Source organism: Agelaius tricolor, unplaced genomic scaffold (genome assembly GCF_023055355.1).
Source record: "Agelaius tricolor isolate 1412-34295 unplaced genomic scaffold, bAgeTri1.0.p SCAF_7, whole genome shotgun sequence".
Lineage (NCBI taxonomy): Eukaryota > Metazoa > Chordata > Aves > Passeriformes > Icteridae > Agelaius > Agelaius tricolor.
Window position 1 is genome coordinate 35,020,585 of NW_027269267.1, and position 21,046 is coordinate 35,041,630.

The window sequence follows — 21,046 nt, forward strand, 5'->3', positions numbered from 1 at the left end:
TAATCAGGACTGATAAGGAAGATTATTGTCTGTAGGAATGTGAGAGGCTTTTTATTTGTTTGTGTGTCCATTTTAAGGTTTTTTAAGGTCTTGCCCTCCCTGGTGGACACGCTGCTCACTAGCACACAGTTACATATTCACTGCATCTGAGGGGGATGATCCACAGAAGCCCAAGCATGACCTTTGAGGACAGTTCAAGAGACTCAACCAAAAGCAACTTTTTTACTGTAACCAATACTTGATTAACATTAATTACTTTGTTAACTAATTGGAGCAAGGATGGAAACTGGGTCTGCCCCCTACCAAGTGAATCCCTCTACCTATTCATCTAGAAAGTCATGGTTTAACCCATTACTGGCTAGTGCAGTGTTTTGAAAATACAGGCTTGAATAACCTCAAAAATAAAAATGAACTCATGCCATTGCTCCTTATCACTGAGCAACGTCTAAAGCAAGAGGACATTTCTGTCAACATTTTTGTTTCTGTCCTCTTCTGGAAGGGTCTTACCTAGTTAAGTCAAATTCCAAACTGCTTTTGGATGCAGGAGTTTAGATGAGTGACTCTAATATAAGGGGCTAAGAGCTCTGAGTCTTGAGTAGAAGAAACAGCTTTCCTGAAAGCCACAGTAAGGATACTAAATCCATGAAAAGGCTGTGATTTAAGGAATGGTATTCTGCAGTACTTCCCCTTGTCTAGGTTTAGGAGATTCCCTGCCCACTTAGAAGGTAAGTATTTCCACCTCTTCTCAAGTCTAGTAAAGTCAACTGCTGTGATGGTCTGTGAGTCTTTAGAAGTTTCTACTTGGCACAGAATTAAAATTATTTGTATGTTCAAAAGTAAAAGCATGGAGGTGAAGAGAGATCTATACTTCTTTAACTGTAAGCTGACAATGAAGCATCCATATTTATGGGACACTCATGACTCTAGTCTCTGTATGACTTAGCTGAGTATTTGTAAAACAGAAGTATTACCAGCCCTTTTTATCATGAGGGTTTTCTGAAGATAAATTAATTAATGTTTGTTAAGCATTCAGATATTTATAGCAATAAGTGCCATAGAAAACCTCATAAGGAAATTACCAATTCTGTCTTCACAGCAGGGTTTCAATAGTGTGCAGTAAATAAGGCCTAGGGCTACACATTGAAAAATTAGGAGAAAACAAAATATTGAATAACTGCTCATTAACTCAGCATCGTCCATCTTGTTCACTAGCTGAGGCAGGGGTCCTGTGGAAAAGCTATGTATGATCTTGATTTTAAAAGACTGTGCTACCAAGTAAATATATAAGGGGGCTGAACTTAACTGCACCAGCTATCTTAATTTTGACATTTCCTAACTCCTGAATATTTTACTCTCCAGCCTTAATGAAGCTGCTTTGAGCTGCTGCAAGACTTTGCCAGCTCCCCTTATAAAAGAACACTTCTAAGAATGCTGTGTGTGGGGAGATACAGAGGCTGAAAGAATGCCAGAACCATAAAAGAAAACAATGTTAATAATATCAAAAGAGAACTTCAGCAAAATTTTGCCCCAGTCTTTTAAAAGGCAATAAAATATCAGTGAATCAGCTTACATTTCACAACAATAGTATGCAGCCAATGGGAATTTCCAGAGGAAATGTGGTCAGAGAGAGTATTTACACACTGAAACCAGGTTTGGTCATCAGCATTCAACAACACAGCCTTCCAGGCAGTTGCTTTCTCTATATCAAGATTTGGATGTGAACTAGAAGTTAAGTGCCTTTACAAACATTAGGTGCTAGAAATCAAGATTACTTTAAATAAAACACTGAGAGCATTTAGAGCTTAAGGATTCCTTATCTGCAAGGATCCATGGAAAAGGTGAGTGGAATATTAAGAATATGTTAAGAGCAGAGCAGGAGCATTGCCCTGGCAGGAGTGCTTCTGGGCAGCAGGAGGAGGACTGCACAGAACAGGCTGGAGGGAAGTTCATTCTTAGAGAGGGAAATTTGTGAGGACACACAGCAACAAAAATAGTTGTCTGTTGGACAGAAATCACCAAGCTCTAGCTGTGACTGCTGTAGCATCTAATGTGACAGTGGATTTATGTGACATCACCATAGCTAAAACAAGACAAAACAAAATTTAAAATAAATTGAATATGTAGCCTGAAAAAAAAAAAGAAAGAGGAAATAAAATTGCCGAATAAATGTATATTCACCTATTGGCAAAGTCCAGTATGTTTTATGTTTTTTGCAAATACATAATCCCACAATGAGTTTTTTTTTTTTAAAAAAGAAACAGGTTAGTTTAGGAAAAAAGACAAAACCAAACAACCCCAAACCCAAGACTTAACAAAATGTTACATGCTGATTTGCATAAAAAAGATTAGGTGGGAACACAGTGTATCTTGTGAAAAGAAAAGAAACTCTAAAAATAGTGTGCATAGTAACAAATTCAAAGCTATGAAAAGAAGGGGCAATGGGAAAATGGCATTTTTCATTCTTATGACGCTTTGCATTCATTAACTAAGGTTTTCTATTTTTTAGCTATTTTTTTCTTCCATCAAAAAAAAAGAAAGAAAAATTATGAGGAAACCAAAACATACTTGTCATGACGGTAAAATGTTAATTCTGCGAGAAACACTTGCTTATTCTTTCTATCTTGAATATATAAACCTGTGGGGAAAAATCTCAAGGATATTTTTAAACTGTGCACCATAAACGTTTTAACATTTGCTTGTTGAGGAAATTTTTGCAGTGAAAAGTTTCTCTAGAGAGATTATTTACAATATTAATTTAAGGCCTTACTTTGTAATTCCTCCTCAAAGGAAAAAAAATAAATCCCATTGGCTTCAGAGCAAGCAAATTTAATGCATATAATGAGATAACTGCAATGAAGATTCAAATGATACACTTTTGCCAGGGATTGTGTTTCTTTTGTACTACCTTTCCAGAATTATGCTAATTAAATGCTTACTAGAATGTCTTTCAATTAATTAACATATTCTCTCATACTCCTCATTTTACAATGGCTTTTAAAAATAATTAGGTATTAAATTCAAGATCCCAGGCACCTGATTCAGCAGCAGGTTGCATTGTGCTGAGCCACACAATTTCTTGTCTACACTAACAGTCATATGAGGAGTGAGGGAACTGTGCTGCCCATAGCTTTTTGGGGTTTTTTTTTTTTTTTGGTCATATGTACTTTTTGTGGTGTGTCAGCCTTTAACTGGTCTTGGAAACCCAAGGGGGAAATCCCAGATAACCTGAAGCCAAGGGGATCTTGCATTGCCTTCAGCCACCCTGTGATTCCATTTGCCTCAAAGCCTTTTCACTTCAGAGACTATGTTGCTTTTAGCAGCACCAGACACCGTCCCCAACCACCAGACAAGATGTTAAAGATTTCTTCAACTGGACTTCAGCCTTAACTGGTGTGACTGTCCAGCTTTTCACACAGCCAAGGTCAGCTTGGCAAAGCACCTGGAAATATCAAAGCAAGCTCAAAGCAAGGCCTTCCTGGCCCCAGCCACTCCCAGCACACCATCGTCTTGGGCTGGTGGCAAAGCAGCCTCCGTGGCAATAAAGCAGTGCTGGCAGCAGTGCAGCGTGCGGGGAGCAAGGCTGTGCAAGTAAAGCAGTGCTGGCAGCAGTGCAGCATGCAGGAGTCAAGGCTGTACAAGTAAAGCAGTGCTGGCAGCAGTGCAGCATGCAGGGAGCAAGGCTGTGCAGGTAAAGCAGTGCTGGCAGCAGTGCAGTGTGTGGGGAGCGAGGCTGTGCAAGTAAAGCAGTGCTGGCAGCAGTGCAGTGTGCGGGGAGTGAGGCTGTGCAGGTAAAGCAGTGCTGGCAGCAGTGCAGCGTGCAGGGAGCGAGGCTGTGCAGGTAAAGCAGTGCTGGCAGCAGTGCAGTGTGCGGGGAGTGAGGCTGTGCAGGTAAAGCAGTGCTGGCAGCAGTGCAGTGTGCGGGGAGTGAGGCTGTGCAGGTAAAGCAGTGCTGGCAGCAGTGCAGCGTGCAGGGAGCAAGGCTGTGCAGGTAAAGCAGTGCTGGCAGCAGTGCAGCATGCAGGAGTCAAGGCTGTACAAGTAAAGCAGTGCTGGCAGCAGTGCAGCGTGCGGGGAGCAAGGCTGTGCAAGTAAAGCAGTGCTGGCAGCAGTGCAGCATGCAGGAGTCAAGGCTGTACAAGTAAAGCAGTGCTGGCAGCAGTGCAGCATGCAGGGAGCAAGGCTGTGCAGATAAAGCAGTGCTGGCAGCAGTGCAGCATGCAGGGAGCAAGGCTGTTCAGGTAAAGCAGTGCTGGCAGCAGTGCAGCATGCAGGGAGCAAGGCTGTACAAGTAAAGCAGTGCTGGCAGCAGTGCAGCATGCAGGGAGCAAGGCTGCCCTGCATCACACTCGGCGCAGGCACACGCGGCCCCGTGCGCGCAGCCTGCTCCTTGCTCCAACGTGGACAGACTGAGGAGCATCTGTGCTGGGGGGGATGTGGAACAAATAAGTAATTGCTGTTTTTACTAAGTAAAGCAGAAAATTACAGCATATTAACAGCCAAGTGTGTTTGTTGCCCAGGAAGAACCATTTGTGTTCCACTTTGGGCTTTTTTACTCATCTGAAGTCTGTGCCTCAAAGCACATTAAAAACGTTTTAATTATTGTGAGTTTATGTTCTCATATGGATTTAAAGTGTATAAATATTATGGGGGATGGGGAGAGAAGAAAGTAAAATAAATACATTCAAGAAAATGTTGTGTATTTTTAGCATCCACTGTGGTGGATGCAGTTCTGAATTAGCACCTTAGAAAACATATAATTCTTTTTAGAGAGCATTTATTGCATTAAAAATGCATCCTGGTTTATCAGACAAGTGTGTGGCTATGTGTATGTTCTCTTAGTCACATTCAGCTCTCTTCAAAAAGACATCCAGCAGAATAGCACTCTTTAGGGACAGTGTTTCAGGGTTGACAAGAACATTAAACCATATTATAATTATCTCTTCAATGAAAACACGGCTTTGTAGTGGAGGCAATGCATGGTCCTCAAGGCGAGTGTTATTAGGCTGTATGTGTTTTCTTGGAAGGAGATTCATGGAAAGAAAAAAGCTTTTAATTTACTGCAAGGAAAAAAATACAGAGTACATGTCATGCATAGCAAAAGGGATTTTACAAAGAAGGCACTAAGTTGAGTGCCTCACTTATCTTCAAGAATGCTTCTACATAATAAGTGTGGGGATCAGTTTAACACAAGCCACAATATAGATATAACACACACATACAATTCCCTGTGACCGTTCATATAGATAACTGCAAAAAAATTGTCTGTAATGTAAGGTAAATATAAAGCAATTGCCTCCTGTGACATAAATGGGTTCTGTCTCATTCTTTGAGAGGTCACCACTGAACAGAATACATTCTTATGGCAGTGCAGATAATAAAATCTGTTATTCTTAATGTGAATAGAAGGATTTTCCAACCCATCTTCCACATTCAAAATACTGTTTTCTCAAATTAATCTGAAATTATAATGTAGGAGTTCTGAAACAGCAAGCAAAGTTACAAACTGCACCAAGAAGATTCTAATACGTTCATAAATGACAGTATTTAATATACATATCTTACACATACTATCCACACGTGCACATTTGGATTTATTTATTCACATTTAAAAAAAAGAATACTCTGGATTTTTAATACTTTTGTAAATGCCTGAATTATTTTAAACCAAGAATTTTCTTCTTGTTTGTGAAAATGAGATTGCAGCTTTGTTTTTTTTAGCATGTTGGCAAGTGGATAGATTTAAATTCCTTAAAATTGAATTAACTAGAAGAAAGAAACTAATAATGTTAACCAACAGTTACATATATTCTGAACACAGAAAACACCAACAATATTATGAAAATCTTGTGTTAATGGAGAATTAATTTTAAAACTGTGGCATTTCAGTTGCGTGCAGGCAGGTCCAGGCACACGCAGGCATAAACACAAAAGACAACAGCCCCACTAAACAGCTACCAAAATATACCCAATTGGCCTAATACTAGACACAACAGCTTGAGCATTTGTAGGAAAAAAAAGTCAGAAACTCACCAAATCTTAGTTTTAAAAGCATGCTAGGTATCCAGAGAGGGAGCATTCGGAACAGTCAATTACTTTCACATTTTGTCCCAGGACTTTAAAAGTTAAAGGCATAGTTCTGCCAATTGTGAGATGCCCCATCCAGCACAGACCACCCACAACTACTGATTTTCCATCTGGTGAACAAAACAGACATCTCCCTAATTATTTTTAAAAAGGTTTTTTTTTCTAACATACTTCTTTTATTTGTCTGTGACCTGGAACTTAATGGAAAACCTGGTAGATGCCAACCTCATTTCTTGTAATGAAGCATCTTATTTTCCCTACTTTAACCATGCTTATTTAAAGGCTATTTAATAGAAAGTTATTACCTAAGCTGATCTTTGATAGGACCTAAATTACTAAATAGTTTGAAATTAGAACAACTTTATATCAAACCCTAAATATTCTAGTTAATATTTAACTTGTTAAAAGACCTTCCCTTAAAGCAGCATATTAAAACAGGAAGCAATGAGGTTTACAGTCTCATATGCTGGGTTCCCATATTGCCAGTGTCAAAATTTATGCCTTTTTTCAGCAATATGGTTGCCATTGCCAGCACCACACTTATACATGCCAACTGTAATTAAAATCTGGCACCTTATACAAGCATTAAACATACTTACAGATTTTAAAAAAAATCTTTATTTTAAAATACTCATTGCAGCATATGCAGGCTTAAAAAAAAGTTCTTCTTCTGCCAGTTTTAGAAACATCACAGGAAAAAAATTTAAGGTCCAAGTTGTCCTGAAAATTGGTCCAGAGAAACCTAAATACTGTGCTAAATTTCACAGTGGATGTATTTGGGGGAGAGATGGCAAAATCTGAATTTTCACTTGAAAAGGGCTGCAAAGAAATAGTGTATTTAAAAGTCTGGAGCCTTGGCAGACACACAGGGCAGGTAACACACAGCCTTTATCTCAGCGCCCTTTACACTGGCGGTTACAGTTCAATAAAGATGTAAAGCCTCGTCGCTGTCGCGGTGAATGCCCAAGTAGGGCTGGGGATCCCACAGCCCAGTAAGGGAGGCTGCAAAGAACAGAGGCTGGAATGAACCCATAGCCTGTTCATCTTAATAGTTTTGGGGATGTAAACATGATCATCTGGGCTTTTCATCCTTTAAACACCCAACATTGGTGCATTGTTGTGCCTCCAGTAGTGAGCACCAGGCTGGGTGGCCAGTTAAGAACAATTCTCTCCCAGGCTTGTCAGCAACAGAAGTGATCAGCCTTGGGGAAGTTGGGGAGCTGGGGGAAACAGGCCATCCTACCCAGCAAGGAGTCCAGCATAAATTCCTTTTCTATTTACTAGCGTGCTACTTCTAAGTTACACAGCTCTCTTATGGACCTGCTGGAGATGAGGAACCCATATTCATGAAAGCTCAAAACATAAAGAAGCTACCCAGGCACACAGCACCCAGGTGCACAAATGGGGTGCTGCAGTACCCTGAGATTGCTTCTTGGTCTGGCAGCACTGCACCAAGCACTGGTCTGTACTGCTCCAGTCATTCACCTTGGCTAAGAGGTGAGGAAGAGTCATCCAGCCACACTGTCAAGTAAGTTGCTGGAGAAGGACCACCTCTCAGAAACTCGGCACCACCTGGGGACTCTGCTTGTGGGGAATTGCCAAAATGATTTTTAAACAGCAACTGAAAGCAGTGTTTTTTCAAAGCAATTTGATGACAGGTTACAAACTGGCATTTACAGGAACAGCTTCCAAAGTGACCAGTAGATGGAGAGGAACCATGGTGGCTCTGTCCCAGAGCTTGGGACACCACGGACCAAAGGCAGCAGGACTCAGCAGCGACTCTGCCGCAAAGGCACGATGACCAAGATGCTCCATCGTGTCCTCTGTACCTCATTGTGCTGGTGCCTGAAGCAAGGTTTTCTCTCATAATCCTACCAGCAGAAGAGGTAATTAAATTTCATTGTGGGGTGTCCCATGTACCAAATGTTTATGGACAGGACTGAAAAATTGTATCCTCATATTTTTTGACATCGCTTTCTTGGCTGAATTCCTGAATCCTTATGTCAAGTTTGCACTGATGGTTAGGTTCACTTGCAGGTACTTCTGTTATTGATGACTTTCAGCAGGATTTAATCTTTCAAGACACTTTTCTTAAAAATAAACTACACTACCAAATGGTAAACCTTGAGTTAGATAATTAATTTGAAGCATGTTTTCCCATGTAAAGGTTTTAGTTATTTTCTTGGAGAAAGGTTAATTCTCAGTTTGCAACCACTAAAGTATGTTGCTTTGTAACTAAATATAGCTCTTACACTAAATTTGGCACTTCTTATTGCTAGCCAGAAGGACAGAGTAGCTTTGCTGATATATATTTAAACTTTTCTATACCTCATTATACATTTTTTCAGATTAATTTTACTGTTTTTATTAGAAAATCGTGTATGGCACAATTCTTATTTACTAGTTGATCTCTTTGTGTTTACTTAGGATTTATGTTTCTTTGGATGAAAACTGGAATACAATTTAAAACGTAATGGGATGGCTTATTGCTTGCATAGCACTATCTGAGAGAGGCTGGACTTGTAAAAAAATTTGATTAGATTTAAAAATTTATCTATTAAAATAACTTAGTATTAGCTAGAATTAGCACCAATCTAGTATTTGGTCTTAATATCGTCCAATATTGTAGTATTAGCAAATCTAATCCTCTCATAATTAGCTTTTATTCACAGACTGGTAGAGAAGAACAAGCTTTTCTGCTTCTTTCAACTCCCAATTGGTCAAGTTTGAATAAATTAGTCATTTAACTGAGCTAATTGAATATATTGAAGAAAATATTCTCTTGGTACTTGCAGAGGAGGCCATTGATCTCAAAAGCCGACACAATACTTCAAACACTTTGGGCTTCCAGAGTTTAGATTTTGACTTTCATCAGCTGAATGGTTTGATCCACAACCTGGAAGCAATGTTTCTGTTTTGGCTGGGGGTGGGGGATTATTATTCAAACAGATTACAGTAAATTTAGAATTTGCTGTAATTTTATTAGGCAATTAGGCATATTTTTAAGAATAGATGTACCCAGCATAAATTTTTGAAAACTGTTTTTCTTATTTATTTCTTGATCACAAAATTGTTGCCATCTCATTGATTTCAGCTCTCTGCTTATCATTTAGTTCCAGATTTTTTTTTTCCTTTAATGCAGGAATATACCAGCATTACCATTACTGGTGGCAGAAAGCAGCAAGACCTACATGTCATATATTTTATATAAAGATGCCAGAACATAATTTTTATCAGTTGTAAACAGGCTGCAAGTGGTCTGAAAAAGAATCTGACAGTGTCTAAAGTGCTAAAAATTTTCAATGTCTTTCCTTCGTAAACTAATTCCCTTCATGGTTGTGGAGTGAAGACATCCTGCAGGCCCCACTCTCCACACTGCAGACCTTGTCAGGCATTGCAACAGATCAATCTGGCAAGGGGTTAGAATTCCTTTTGCTGAAGCCAAGGCCTCTCAACATATTTGCAGTCTGCAATACCAGAAAGGCCCAAACTATTGCTGGTTTGCCCCAGCAAGTTTATGCTTAGGTTCAAAACCATTTAATTTTGCCATTACCATTGCATAATCAATATCATTTTATACAGTCATAGATTACAATGCCAAACCTAAATGATCATGTCTATTTTTGTTTCTTAGATTCTGCCATTTGTTGGTCGTGTTTTCAGGTTAAAATACCATTTTCCAGGCAAAAGCAGTCAAAGAAGCTGATAAAAAATACCCAAAGCAAAAATGCCCAAAGAAATGCAGCCATTTGAGAGCACATTCATTTTCTGGTTTATGTTGTTCAGGAACACCAGTGCTGAGTTTCTGTGGGAAGACATGCTGCCAATGGCATGTGTCTTAGATGATGATACTGACATTAAAGACAAGGTTGACTTAACTGAGGTCTGTATCATTTCAGATATAATCAAAGGAAATCCATTGTGACTGCATAAAAACCACAGTGCACTTCAATTTTGTCTTAGAAATTACAAATCTGGAAATCCCAAGTCAACTTTCACACCCTCAATGTGTCCTTGTGCAAGTAATGTGTCACTGTGTTTTCCTTTTCTTTTGTTCTTTTATTTTTTAATTTGTTGTATATAAGAATGGTTCTATTCATTCCAAATTACTGGATCTAGGCAAGATTTTCCCTATTTTAAGGTTCTCTACTGGAATGAAAAGAAATGTTAGGAAATGCCACACCACTCTTTGGTAAGTCATTTTCATTTCTTTCCTACATTTACCTGGCCAGATGAATGTGAAATGGGGCTTGAGAGCACTCAAAAGGGAAGGAAGCATTGCTCAGGTTCTGTTTGGCAGAGAAGGTAAAGTATGTAGGTGGAAAGGAGCCCCTTTGATTTTTAGCCTTAGAAAGTTTATATCATCAAAAGCCCTAATGCCAGGCTTCCTACCTTCAGACAGACGTGATCCAATGCAACCAAACTTCTCGAGAGTCAAGAGTTTATGGAGATCCGGCATTGCAGACAAAAAAGAAACTTTTCCTCCTAAAATGAGACTCTTACTCCTTAGGTAGAGAAAGGGAGACAAAACCAAATTCAACCTGTACCCTCTCTGTAGGGCACCATAGCCTTTACCCTAAGATGGGCACTGTTCAGCATGCTGTGCTTCATGTGCTGTGGAAGCAGCTGGTGTGTACTGGTAAGCAAACAGCACGCATATCAAACCATCCACACTGAAACACACAGATGTGCTTAAATCATGACAAAAGTAAAGAAACTCGTGGCAAGAGAGGGACTGTCAAGCTGAAAGAGTGTAATGGGTGAGAAAACACACAACCAATAACAGAAGCAAAAGGGGAGGGGAAAAAAGTCCCAGAGGAGCAGAGCCCAACCCACTGAGGAGATGGAGATTTTTGGCATCAGTCTGCCTTTTGTAGAGCAGTTACTGGCTCCACCAAAATTTGGCTGACAGACTTCCTTACAGCATGTGGATGTACCTTGCACAACAGCCCTGCTGGACTGATGGGTGAGTAAAATTGTATGCAAGAGGGCAAGAGAATAAAAATGCAGAAAGATAGAAGCTTTTCTTACTCAACACCCTTAACTTTCAGAACTTCATTCAGAAAATAACTAGAGAAGACTCCTGCAAAGACAAAACTGCAATCCAAGGGAAGGATCATCTTAGGAGGAAACTGCAGAATTATACCTTCTGGTTGATGTGATACCTGAACCAGCCAGGCTAAACTAGATACAGTGCTCTTCATCGTGAGATAACCTCTCTTGCAGCAGGCCACCACAAGAGGTTATCCTGTAGCTCTAGAAACATCAGCGTCACAATGTGTAAGAAAACAAAGCCTCTAATTAAAAATGGCATTGCACATTTTCATTATTTATGGGTACTGTGAAACATGTATCTCAAGGAGTAAGTTAAAGTAGGGCACAGAAGGAACATGTGCCTTTGGAAAATCATGTACTACCTCTTCTGCACTGCTTCTGTGGGGAAGTACTGAAAAGCTCAACCCCATGGGTCTCGGGCAGAGGTGGCACATCAGGAGAAAATACCATCCATGCCGAGTTGTTTAACACAATGTCACATCTCTTTTCCTGTGAGTTAAGCTAGAAAAATATTTACTCCATGGTTTGGAATCTGGCTGGAGGAGAGAGGGACTCCAGAGCAGCAGTCCCTGCTCAGAGCACCATTTCATTGGATTGCATCAGGTAAGTAGCAACTACAATTTTTTATTTTTCAACAGATGTTTGCTGGTTACAGTGAAAGTATCCAGAAAGGTCAAAAACTTGCATGTTCTTACAAATTAAATTGCCTTCTCAAACTCATCATTATTACTTATCTCTTCTAGGTTGAGAGAGGGCTATGTGGAAAAAAATCTTGGCTCTCCGTTGCCACTGAAGCAGTGCCAATAACAGACTGCAAAGGGGGTGCCCAACTGCAAGCCCTAAAACTTATACATGAAATTTCAAAAACTGAGGATGGAATTACATGTTTTGTTTTGCACAATGCCTGTATCTACTTCTAATACTACTCTTTTCATAAAGCTACTGTTGTTCTCACCACACAGCACATCAAGAATCATTAAAATCTGAGGAAGTCCTGTTTGTTGTTTGACATGGTTTATCTAAGATAAATAATATCTATTTATCTAAGCCCACGTGTTCCCCAGGAGAAATGGCAACACATTAGTTCCCTCCTGCCCAAGCAAAATACAAACACTTTGTATTACATTACATTATATCATAAACTTTGGTAACCAGTATTTCCCTTCCCAAAAAACCACACATGTTGCCCTCTGCCTTTAGCAGGCACACGTGGGTTCCAACTGCCTGCCATTAAGTTTCAGCTTTTAAAACCTGCAAACAAATATACGGTAGAAGTTAAAATTATGCACTGCTGCTAAATTTGCTGTGTGTACTGCAGGAGGATAGTCTGAAAAAAACATGTTAACAGTTCAACATTTAAACAAAAATGAACAAACTAATTAAAAAATAAAAAAGGGATGATTTTGAGTTTGTATTTTCGATCTGCTACATCTCATTTCTCCTCATTTAACTATCTGTCCATACTAAGAACACAATCAGCCAAGCCTTTGAGTGAACAGGATCAGTGAGATACCTTTTGGGACACAAAGTAATGGGAGCCTTTTATTTCTGTTCCAAGCACTAAAGCTGCTGCAGGGTGAGGCAGGAGCAGGCAGCAAAGCCAGGGGGTGTGAAGGGGACTGGCCATTAACTTATCAGTTCCAGGCCTTAGCTTCCTAATTGACAACCTCAGGGCTACTTTCATCACTTGTCGACTTCAAACCCACACTCAATTTTTCCTTTAGATAATGATGCAACTATAACATAACGGTGTTTCTGACATATTGCAGCATGTAGCAGTAGGATGATTTCCTCAGTAGCTTAGTTTAACAGGAAAGTAAAAAAAACCCCAACTGTTAAATGGTTTTCACATCTATCAACTTCTAAAAAAAACCAGTCAGTCAGAAAACAGATTTTATACTTCCAGTATATTGAAGTCACTGTTTGGTGCTGACCCAACCCAAAACACCTTCAGTGCTTTAGTATCACTAGAGATTTAACGAAACAAGTGAATGGTTAAGGCAATAAGCCCATAAAACATGCATTCATATATAAAGCCTCAATAAAGGAACCCACAGAACTCAGAAATGTACTACAAGTCAGAGAACTTGAACAATAAATTCCCCAAAAATGTCATTAGAAATGTATTACTGATATGATATCTAGAAACCTTATGTCCTTCACAAAGGAAATAGAGAAATAACAGGAATGCTGTAGTGGACACATCCCTACAGAGAGCCAGAAAAACCTGACTCGCATCCCCCACAGAAATCTGAGTAGTGGCTGAAGGCTGCTGAGCCATTTACACAGAGTAAGGTCCTCAGGTAAGTATATTCATCACATTTGGATCACAAATTTAAAAAATACTAAATTTTGTCAAGTAACAGCATGTCCACAGGCAGCAAAGCACCTGGCTGTAACATAAACAGTCACATAACTGCCTTTTAATAGTGGTTACAAAGGTCTGAGTCCTGCAGTCGGCTCTGCAAAGGCCTGGGGTCACAATGAGCTCAGTGCAGTGTCTGGGGCCCTGAGCACAGCAATCCAACAAAAGCAGTGACAGAGAAAGAAATAATACTGATGTGCTTCCAAAGTGCAGCCATTCCACTGGCTCCTACGTGATCCACGGGCGGAGGGATCACACGCTGGATACCACACTGCACAGCCAGGTGCTGCTGGAATAGGTGTGCATAAATTAGTTCCTAGGAGTGGAACTAATCCAGATTAACAAAGCAAAGACGCTGGAGGTAGACTTGATGTGCAGTCACCTCTTGTCTCACTGGCATTTGGGCTCTGACAGTGCAAATGGGCACCCAGGTAACTTCAGCCACAGGACATTAATGTGGCCATGAATAGTTGGTTTATTCTGGCCTGACTGGAAGAGTTCAGCCCCAGCCATTTCAGATTACAGATATGGATGGCTCATTCCAGGCAGCAATTGCTACATTTTGGTCATGAACTTTAAAACAACAGCTCTAGCTCTTATTTGAGGATTAATAGGGGAGCAGGTAAGGAAAGCAGTACCTGCTCTGGGAAAAAAACCACTGGGCTCAGTGTTTCCTTTCAGGCTTTCTAAATCCATAAAGCATATTGTGAATTTTGCAGATTACATTGCCTGATCAGAATTGTAACAATGGCATATTACCATATCACCCCCTTTCAAGTGTTGTACATGCTGCTACTCCTTCTCAAGCAATAGGGAGGCAGGAGCTCTCCCTACAAAATGCCTGGCCCATGTCATGGGCCAAGGTCACTAGTTGCAAAATATTATTAAAAAGCCAGGACAGACTTATTTTATAGCCAAATTAACAGCTCAGCAAAACAGTGGGCTGTAACAGGGAAGACAGTAAGTCCAACAGCTGGGCAGTTCAACTGCTAAGGTTTTACTGGGATCACTGCCTGGGATGTTTTGGGGTTGTTATGGGAAAAGAGAGTTACCAACACAAGAAGTGTGAAAACTCAAGTTATTACATGAAATATTAAAGGCAGATGTTTTCCCATTTTTTTAAACCAAACCCCACCACCTTTGCAATTTTGCCACTCCAAGGCTGCAAGCAGCAGTACAAACCGGTCCCCTTTCAGGGTTTGGAGCATGGGTTTTACAAGCCTGTTTTGCCTTTCTGCAGGCACTTTGAGCTTATAAATGGCACCTTTCAGTGTCCTGAATTACGAAGGGCAGCTAGTCCTGAATTCTCCTGTCGCTTAATGATCTCACATAAAATGAGGTCCACAAAACTTTTACTACCGCTGCAGTTCAAATTCACAGGTGAAGAACCACCAGGGAAAGGATGTGGACATCTTTTGCTTTCCTAATTTTCCAGGTGCAAGAAAGTTTCCCACTTGCACTTGAACAATTAGTTACTCTCAAAGCAAGCCTGATCTAAATAAAAAGACTTCAGTATGTTCCCCTGATAAGCACTGAGAAAATCCAAGGGGAAACCACTTGAAAACAACACACAATAGCACCATATTTAGGTAAAAAAATTAGGTTAAAAAGACCCTATCTAAGTATTTATTAGTATTTTCTTTTGCACCTAATATTTTTCACTTATCACAACTAAGTATATCTGACACTCAAGGATTATAGATAATATTTAATTAAAACATTGATTGGTTCTGCTCTTATTCTGGTAATACTATCCAGTGTTTGAAAAACATACTGCACCTTAGCAGTATGAACAAAAAGTCAAAAGAAAGTCTTTCCAAAAAAAGAAAGGATTTTGTTTGTTACAAATTACTTCTGCATTTATATAAAGATTTAACGATTCATGGCATGCCAAATACAGTGCTAATGAGGTTTGAGTTGTGTTTTTCATTTTTGTTAGATTTTTTTTCTTGCTAAAAACAATTATTAGAGGCCATTCAAATGCCACTGCATAAACCAGGAAAGCTAGTAAAACTGCAGGTAAAATTGGTATTTTGTTTCAAGTGTGGCTCAAGAGTCCAATTCACTTGTTGGTGAGCTGCATATTTCAAATAGCACCTACAACTCCTTCAAAAATGGAAGCCAGGTATGATGCTTTTAAAAAAACCTATTTATAACATTCATTAATGAAAAACAAAAATTAAAGAGTGTAAGCTTACCATTTAATTCCTGCCTTGCAAGGATGAACATCTTAGCCTTCCTGCTTTCTTCTCCACTTACCAATGAAAGGTAGATAAACAAGCAGAAATATAAGCTCTTAATTCTCAGCACCTCTTAGAGGACACTCGTGCCCATAGGAGCTTAAAAACCTTCCTGGGGAGCATTATTAATCTTGCTGCTAACAGCACAGAATTTTTAAAGCCTATTAAAACACCGTCTAGTCATAGACATGCAAGTCTTGCTTTTTAGTGACCTGGTTTCAAGAAACAAACAAAAAGTCTGGAAATTATGCCAAATTAACTTTCATCATTCAGTTACACGGATCACTGCCCACCTCTAACTACTAACTAGATACCAAACATCGTCCTTCAACAACAAACCTTGCCATCTACCACACAGAATAGTTTGAGCTGGAAAGGACCTTTAAAAGTCAGTTAGTCCAACACCCTGCCAAGGCTAGGGCCATCTACTATACTCGATCAACTACTCCACATGTTGATGCTTCAGTCTAATGGAAACCCTGCTTTGACCTTGCTTCGTCCTTGACCTTGCTCTTCCACCTCTGCCTTTGGGCCTAGGAATATTTTCAGAAATCTGAAAATAATTCCAACTGCCTTCTTCCCAGGGTAGCACTCCTGCCTGGCTGCAGCCAAGCTGCTGCCCATTTACACCACTGCAAGTCAAGCCACTATTAATCCCTTGGACTTTAGTCTTCCAAGTAACATGTGCATTACTCCAAAGGCTTTTAGATGACTTTTTAACTGAAAACATCCAGGATGTTGGGGGTTTTAACAAATCATCATAGCTAGTGCCCAGCAGCTGATAAGGCTGAAGTTAATTAATGTTGCCAGGAAATAGAAATATAGCTGTGATGAACTAGTCTTGTTATGCCCATATTCAACATTTCCACTCCTTTCCTTGAAGAGCATTTCACCAACTTAACAAAAACTTAACAGAAACAAGCACAACCCCCGACCCAACAGGCTGGGCAGATGAAAGATATTCACACTAACTAACCCCGCTCTCCGGTTCACAAAAATCCCACTGACAATATCAAGAGTGGGGAATCAAACCCCTTTATTACCAAGTCCACAGCAGATAAAGCAGCAATTGTGCTTATACAGTAGTGGAAGTGTAGCTACAACATAGCGTGACAGCTTGTTAGTGTTGAAAATATATAAGCTCTTTGTAATTGTGCCTTTGGAATGCCATCTGTCTCGAATTAACGTCCACCTGGGATCATGTTTCGATGACCAATATGGACACATTACTGGAACTTTAAAACCTCGCTTTCTTTGTAATTGACATTTAAACTGTTTGAAGTTTCTCATTAAGTCCTTTTTTACAAATTAGGTGCAGATGTATAAAGCTAAATGTACAGTACTAAGGGAAATTAGGTCACATGAATGCTCAATAATAAAATGTATCAACTGCTTAAGTGCAATGAGTACATTAAAATTTAGAGATCAACTTTATGCCCCAAATTCTTCAAAGTTTCATCGTTCCCCTTTCATTGCTGCAGAGCCCCTGATGCCAACCATTTTTTAATTAAAAAGGCAGAGAAGAAGGCAGGTTTGGCCACGCCTGTCCCACAAAGACAGCCCTGTTCCACAAAGAGCTAGAGAAGGCAGGGCAAGCAGCCACAGAGATGCCCATTTCACAGGGACAGGCAAATCCTATTTACACCAGTGATGCCGGGAGATTTAAAGGGTACAGGGAGACCTGAGAAGTAAATATAGATCTGACCAGAAAATAAGGTAAAATATATGAAGGAGACTTGTTCAACATCCCAGGGCTAAGAAACCACAAGCTGACCTCCAGACCCATTTGCAGTCAAAGTTCTGCAGACCTGCTGTGCTCCTCAGCTTTGTGGGGTGGAAGAGGGAAGTGCATAAAAGGGTAGTGGCTGGAGAAACACCTCCATGCACAGCCCAGCTGACAAAATAAGGGCAAATTGAGTGTTTCCCCTTTCCAAACAAGGAGATTCAGAACTTGGGGAGGTGTGAGAAAGGGGTCCAGGAAAAACCACTACCAGAAACTCACATGATGTGCAGAGGACAGGAGGAGATACACAGGGGTTCATCAGCAGAAATTCTACAAAGCTCTTAGCATCAAGGGGCTTTTACCTGTCAGAATGGCTCTTAAGGAAAGAGACCTCAAGTACAGCAGCCCAATCTCCCCAACAGGTATGAAAACTCCAGGGAACCCACTCACCCAGCCTTTATGAGTAGCCAAGAAATACTGCCCAAGTGTGTGAAAGCTCAATGATGGAAGGCAGTGAGCACCCACCAAGGGAACACACGCCCTCCTTTCCCATGCAGGCCTGGCACTGGAGACCTCAAGATGCCACCCTGCAGCTGGCAGTGTTTAAACTCAGTGCAGTCACACACACAGGTTTGGTGGAAGTCCATTAACCTTCTCTTCTGGAGAAAGGTCTCTCACTCCAAGTTAGGACACCATCTACATAAAATGCTCAAATTCAAATCCTTTTGGCTAGGATTTTCAAATCCACAGCTAGCTCGTTGGTTCTGGAAACAACACCAGGATGCATACCCTGGCTCTCTGCTTGGAAGCATGGAGCTGCAATGGAAGAAGCAGTCTTCTCTAAAAGCTGCTAAACCAGACCAATACTGTCAACCAGATCTCTTTCTGTCTGCTTAGACTTCATCTGTGTGCTTAGACTACTCTTAAACAGAGTGTCTTCAGTACCACTACTTATTACAATGATTTTAAAAAGCTTTTCTGCTCACATCCCCTTAAAACCCTATTCTGGTAAGCTACTAAAACTCTTGGCAAAAGAAGTGTAAACTTTTAACTGGGTATGTTTCTGCTGCTTCAGATAAACACCCAGGCAACTCTGCTGTGAAATTGTCCATGCTTCTTGGTTGCAAGATGAACAGCAGGCCCCTACTGGTAGCAGAACAGGAGATTCCGGTTTCCTCATCCACAGGCTCTTTCTCCAGTGCTCACACACATCTTCAGTTCAAGGAGGAATTCAGATAAAAACTGCGTATTTTTAAAAGAAATAAAAATTGGACCATATGTAACCAAACCTCAACACCTGAGAGAGACTAAAACCTGACTGATATAACACAGCAAGATAAAAATATTTTTCTGGGACAGGCCAGCCCATTCATTTGCAAAAGGAATGAGACAGAGGAGTAACTCATTTTCCATGCATATCAAACAAGAAAGGCTGCTAAGGAGGATGTATTTGTACCCAGTTCTTTTTGCTCACACGTTACAAATACTGGCTTTCATTTGGGTAATGAGTCTGCAAGGGCAGGTACAGGAGCACACAGGAATGTCCAGAACAGCACAGGCTTTAGCAGACCAGTTGAGGTGCCAGTGGTGATTAGCTGGACACACCCAGCTTTGCACCCTGCTTCTCATTAGCATTAATTATCCGTCATCATACCTCTGCTGCTGCCAGGATGAAAACTGGCTTGGGCAGTAGTTTCACAGTCCTCCATGCCAACTGTGGAGTTGCCAGAGTGCACAACAGGGACCTTATACTGGCCCCATGTCTTCCTGCCAAGGGCAAAGGAGAGCAGAGACGTGGTTGAGCAGAAAGCTGGAGCAGAGTGAACAGGTAATACCTCCTTCACTCTAAGACCTCTCAATGTAACTTTAACCTGACAAAAATGTTTGAGTGAATTTGAAACACCAGAGCTAAGGCTCAGTTTTGTAACGTGCTTCACCTGGTCTAGCAGTGATGGCTGATGGAACGCCCCATCCTACACACATTCCCTGTGATGGAATGCCCTCACACACAGCCCAGAATGCAAGGTAGACTGAGGCTCCATCAGGTCCGCCCCAGAGACAGGATTACAGTGCCAGGGACTTGATTAGGGATGCTCAGGGTATCCCCAATGGGTGCCCTCCCCAGTGTGAGCTGCTATCAGGTTCTCACCCCACTAGCAACACAACAATATTCATTTCAGTGAACCAAAGTGACCTTGTAGAAAAGCAGACTCTGCACATGCAGCTCAACAATTCTGCCAGATAAAGTGTTTTTATCACTAGAAAGTCACACTTTCAAATAATTTTCACCCCAAGGCCATAATCTCAAAAGACACACTTAAAAATGTGTAGAACATAAAATGAGTGATTTTTTTTGATTGAGGTTAAGGAAAGAAATCCCTCACAGACATAACACTTTATTGATATTCTTGGTCACAGCTCTGCACACGCTGAACAGGATCAGCTACTGGTAAGGACCACAATTCATGTCTTTCCATTTAAACCCTGCAACAAAGAATAAAACTATTTCACAACTAACAAAAGAGAACCCGTTAATTTGCAACAATTTCAGCTCCCATTGTATTAGCACCCTCCAGTGTCCAATACATGAAAAACAACATCTCCACTAATTTACCAAGCAGACGCAGACTTGGAGCCTGAAACACAAGACACAGGAGTGGTGGACTCCTGGGAGGGAAGATGATGAGAATTGATGATGAGAAAAGAAACTCCCAATGCTAGAAATTTTAAATGACACAGGCAGAGTCTCTGAAGAAGATCTGACATGGGGTTAGTACTCGTCAGGCTCCTTTGTTCCTAGCAGGCATGCCAGTGTCTGCACCTTTGGCACAATAGGCTCCACGTGCCCACACTGTATATTCCATACTCTGCAGCATTCCACTGAGATGTGGATGCTGCCTTTGACTGATTTAGTGCAGGCATGTGGGTATGGATCTGTCTGGGGTAGGCCATGTAAATGAATGCATGTAATAAAACCCTCTTGTACATGGGTGACGTGCACTTGGCTGGCTGAGGGCAAACAGGTGACCTTGCTTCAATGTGCAATGCTCCTCTCTTACAGCATCATCACCAAGCAAAGAGAGAACAGCAAAAACAGCTGCACTTGCTACTAAAAAAACAGCTGGATGAAGGGTTTTTTTAACTTTTTCCAACACAAAAAAATCCTTCACAGGCAGAGAGAGCCCAGTAGGCTCTGGAACATGGCAAATAAGAAAAACCAGCTCTGGGTACCTGCCTGATAATAACACAAATACTCGGTCCTCCTTTTCTGGGCAGCACTGCTTCCCCCCAGCCTCACAGGGGCAGCAGCACGCCCATGAAGGAGGAGGGCAGCAGCTGGAAAGGCAGCCACACCACATCGGAGGTACCTGCTGTAATTAGGGTCCCAGTCCAACAGCATGGCAGAGAGCTCTGTGGGACACAAGAGCTAATTAAATCCAATCAACGTGTTCATTGATTGTTGACACTTGAAGTCATCCCTGTATTTTCTCTCCCAAGTGCACACAGTGAGCAAGGACTCCTCATGCCTCATCCTGCTGTGGTCTCTGACTGTTTGGATACCCAAAATTCTGTAGTCTC

The 21,046-nt window shown here is 40.9% G+C and overlaps 1 protein-coding gene and 1 long non-coding RNA gene across 3 annotated transcripts in view; one reads left to right on the forward strand and one right to left on the reverse strand.

Annotated features, from left to right (window-relative positions):
- CLYBL (citramalyl-CoA lyase) overlaps positions 1–21,046 on the reverse strand; it is a 166,950-nt gene that overhangs the window by 143,960 nt on the left and 1,944 nt on the right. The gene's annotated exons all lie outside the window — the stretch shown is intronic.
- On the forward strand, positions 9,816–12,093 carry LOC139591943 (uncharacterized). Its single transcript, XR_011679805.1, has 2 exons — positions 9,816–11,742; positions 11,883–12,093. It is a non-coding gene; the product is annotated as an uncharacterized lncRNA (long non-coding RNA).